A 4,517-nucleotide genomic window follows, 5' to 3' on the forward strand; every position below is an offset into this window, starting at 1 on the left:
TTCGTTACCGTACTGCGAGGTTGAAGAACATAAGAATCAACTATGAGACGGACGGAAGTAGTTCATACTTCTCACGACACGACGTTATTTTTCACTGCAAACGCTTGCACAACCACGAAGAGCAAACTATGGAAAGACTTACTCCATTCACACACAAGGGGGCGCACCATTAATGTGGTCATCATCACACAGAGTATAACGTTGGTACGATGGATTTTTTTTTCAGTACAAGTCGTAATGGAGCAGTATGGACGAATTAAAGTGTCATCTCATCTTTAAAAAAAAGAAAATAAACGTCATTGCACAAACCATATCTATTTTTAGATACGTGCAACAGTGGTATTATGAGCGTTTGTCATCTTGATTGTTTCATGGAATGTAATGCCAGCACCAAGTATGTCAAGACTTAGGTTCATGGATGCAAGCAGATCACAAAATGAATGTTGCCCTCAAAAAGCACAAGCGCGCTATGTTTATTTCCTTTTCAAACAATTATGCTTACAGATACTGTATAAATAGAACACCGTCTCCAGTTTTGTGACAGTTAGGCTGAGAAGGAAGTTGCACAGCGACAACAAAGGCAAAGCTCTGTATTTAAAAAAAAATCATCTGTGGACCAAGAAATAGATGAGGTATATCAATACTCAAACGTTTTGCCCTTTTGCATCAGTAAAACATACAAAAAGTTTTAGTGTCGAGTATTTGCCCTAAATCGTAAAGTAATTCAATTTATGACTTTTTTTCCGCGTGGAATTTTGTCCCTATGGATTCCCGTTCGATGACGTCAACCGAGCCCAACTGAAACCTCTGCAAACACACCTGCCTGTCGCAGCTAGGCCACGCCCACATACCTGTGAGGAACAGGAAATGGCGGATGTTTGGATCTGGTGAATTGTAACAACAGAGCAAACTTCTCGTTGTATGCTCACTTTTTCAAACCTCCGCTATAAATCCCCGGTGTTTGTTGTCGTGGGATTAATCTTGGTGACACCGAAAGAAAAAGGAAAGTGACGACATTTTACCGGGTATGTACTTTTTGGCGCCCAGCGCTACATGTCGACATTGCATATGTGTGTTTTTGCTAACATGTTTGGACCTTGAACCGCTTCTTCCGGCGTTGCATCGATTAGTTCTAGTTTCAAACGTTTGTTTGGGTAACTCCCTCAGTGTTTTGCTTGGAATCTAAGTTTGCATTCCCTCCAATTTTTTTAATGTTTGTTAGATTCTTTTACTGTTACGCAATGTCATACGAAGGCTACGGGCGTGACTAGTGTGTTTCTTTTTGTCTTTGGTTAGTGGCTCATGTTCATCACTTGAATGTGAAACCACGTTTCTTGTTTAAATTTTCACGCGTATGATAAGTGAATATATCTCGTGATACAATTTTAGTTATTTTTCCCTTTCCTTTCGTTCCTAGTTGTTACTCTACTACTACCGGTATACGAATAGGCCAGTTACTACAAGCGTAAGTAAGCCATACCGCTAATTACCTGCTACCAGCTTTTCTATTACCATTACACCCCAATATTAGTAGTGGTTACTTAGACCACTCATTTCCATATTTTTAAACTTATATCAAGAGCATTACCATGGGACACTTATTGCCGTATGTTATGCAATAGGATAAAAATAATTCTGCATCCTGTTCAATTGCACAACATTTGCAGACTTTGCTTTTGTAGACTAGATCCTTTCTAAAAATAGCACGTTTTTAGTGTGAGCAGGGCACATCAGTGGGGATACGCTGATACGTACGGAAGCCACTAATAAATACATACATCAATATTTACTTTGCAAAAAAAAATGACTGAAATGAGTATGACTGAGAGGCAGCACTTTCTACGTTTCTCTTTGTTGTCTGAATGTTGTTTGGGTCTGCAATGGGTCGTGATGGACACACCAGCTGGCGTCCATTGTTCATGCCTTGATGTCCTTTCAGTCATCATCTGCAACATTTTGCTTTTGATTTTTATTTCTTTATTTTTTTTTCATAGCGACAGGACTTTTGGCCATGACGGCACCCCTTCCCTGCAAATAGTTACTAAAATTTGTACCACCGTTTTTAATCAATCTGGTCAGTATTTCCCGATGATGCATGTTCCACCTGTGGTTGAATCATGCAAGTAATGACGATTTCTGCCTCGATTTCTGAACACGACATACACATCAGCCATTTGTGAGTGCCATTCGTGACCCCAGCTGGCCCGCACGTGCACTGCGTATGGACATTGCATAATGGCCTTGGGCCTTAGTAATAGCCTACTGGAACAGAGAAACAAAATGGTTATGTAAAAGCATTAAGATGACCAAAAAGCCAAGCTACATTGTTGCTCTGAACGAATGGCAGTGCGCTTCGACAGATGAGCGGGAAAAAGGAATTCAGTGACAAAACTCAACCGGAGTGACCGCAGTCAAGAACAGAGAAGTGCGGTCACAAACCTCACCGCACATCAGTGGTCAATGAGGCTTGGTTTTGTGAGATGGAGATTGTGTGCGCTTGCCTCATTGGTAACCCTCAAGCTTGAGTGTTTCTCAAAAACCGTGGCCGCTGTCCACATGCAAATGAAAGACGGAGCGAAACGCACTGGCACAGCACTCACTTTGCAAATCTATGTCACGTCTTTAGAACGAGATAGATTTGATGAAAGATATGCACGTTTGTAGTTTCATGCAGCTCATAAACTGTTGTGTGATTTTTGCGTTGACAGCTGCCCCACAGCCCCAAGCCACAATGTTCAGTCAACAAATAACAACAAACCACTATTTAGTCCACAGGCAACACATCATGCTTCTGTTAGATTGCGTCACTGGCTTCAGACCTTGGGCTAACTTGCAGCTGGTTTACGACATTGCTTTTCTTATGAAATTCAGTGTTGGCATTTGGAATCCTTCACCTGGACTTTCCCATACCTCTGTGAATTTATTCATATTTTATAAAGCTATGATTCGACACAGTCAACAAAAAGCAGCATCAAATCCATATGTGTTGAACAAATATCGTAAGATATGAAGAATTACGGTGATTTGACGAAAACTCGTGTGACTAGGTTAGAGATGATTGACATCTGGTGGTCATGTGTTCCTCCACGTGGCATTTGTAAATTCACCCCAACCACGTACCCACCCTGGCCAAATATTCCACTGGATCTCTTTTTTTTTCTTCTCTCTCCTGTTGTGTTCTTGTTACCCAATCGTTTTTAAAAATAGCTCCTTGTTATTTTCCCTGCCCTCACCCCCACTGGGCTCGTAGTACGGGAATGCGCACGGATTTCTGAAAGCTGCAGTAGCTTCCACGGCTTTGCCATCGTGACATCCAAGCAAACGGCAACTTCCTGGCCAGAGTTTGCGATGGCTACCGACAGCTCATCAGGAGGATATCATTTGTTAACGTCAGCTCGCCCCAGGCAGAATGGCCTTCAGTCAGTTGTTGACCTAGGGACAAATGACAGATTTGTTGTCCGATTGCCATTGATGACGGTGAATATGGAGCACAAAGAGGACCAGAATGCAAGTCAGCAGTCGGGCAGTGCCACGTCATCCATTCCAAGATCATACTTTTGGCTTTGGACGTGTTTCAAAACTAAAATGTAATAATGAGGGCCCTTGTGACTGACAAGTTCATGGATGCGTTTCTGTGCGTGTGCAAAACAATAATTCAAGCCACGGCTCCGAACAGAGCAGTGGCGTGTCTGTTTGTGATTTCGGGATGGTGTCTTTGAATATGCATTCACATTTTCAACATGACTTGGTAGTTTTTTTTTTTTCCCCTAAGCACAGACACTAAATACTCTTGGGGCAACAATGCGATTTCCATCTCTTGTTTTTAAGCGGCTAGCGGAAATGCTTTTGTGTCGCTGACCTAAATCTGTTTGTGCACCAAACAGCAGAAAGGAGTACCCCACCCTTCCTGGAGTCCTTGGAAAGGGCGGCTGCAGAGTGCTCCTTCTCGGAGGACTCCCTCATTCTCTTGAATGGTTGTTTGTCCATATCTCCACATTGACTGGCTGGCGAGCATTTCAAGGGTCAACACATAAGTCTGCCTGTTGCCCCAAAGTCATAGGCTCAAGCTTACCGACGACCCCAGTAAGGATACGCCGTATAGAAAATTCATTTTGCCGGATAGATCACGTAACCCAACTCCATGCTCAAAAATTGCCACTGTGCTCTCAAAATCCTAACATTGATCTGAAAATGTGTTTTGCGTGCTCATGTCATTCTCTGCACAATCACTCAAAGATGAGGTTTCTGTCCCGAGTTAACCCACAATGCGGGGCCGGCCCCGGCCGAAGCGTGTGCGTGGTTGCGACTGTGAGGTAGTATGGTTCCGTCTGGGTATAAATGGTGAGAAGACTTAGCCCGGTTGAGGGATTAGAGAAGGGGGCGGGGAGCATGCATGATCTGTCAAGGGCTTAATTCCACGGTTATCCCCAAGGCAGCAGGGGCTGTGACGGCAGAAGCCGTGTTTTCATTAGTCTAATATTCAGAGAAGCTCCACAATTATGTAAGAGTGACGTGCT

The sequence above is a fragment of the Hippocampus zosterae genome, chromosome 18 (assembly GCF_025434085.1).
Source record: "Hippocampus zosterae strain Florida chromosome 18, ASM2543408v3, whole genome shotgun sequence".
In the NCBI taxonomy this organism is placed as follows: Eukaryota; Metazoa; Chordata; class Actinopteri; order Syngnathiformes; family Syngnathidae; genus Hippocampus; species Hippocampus zosterae.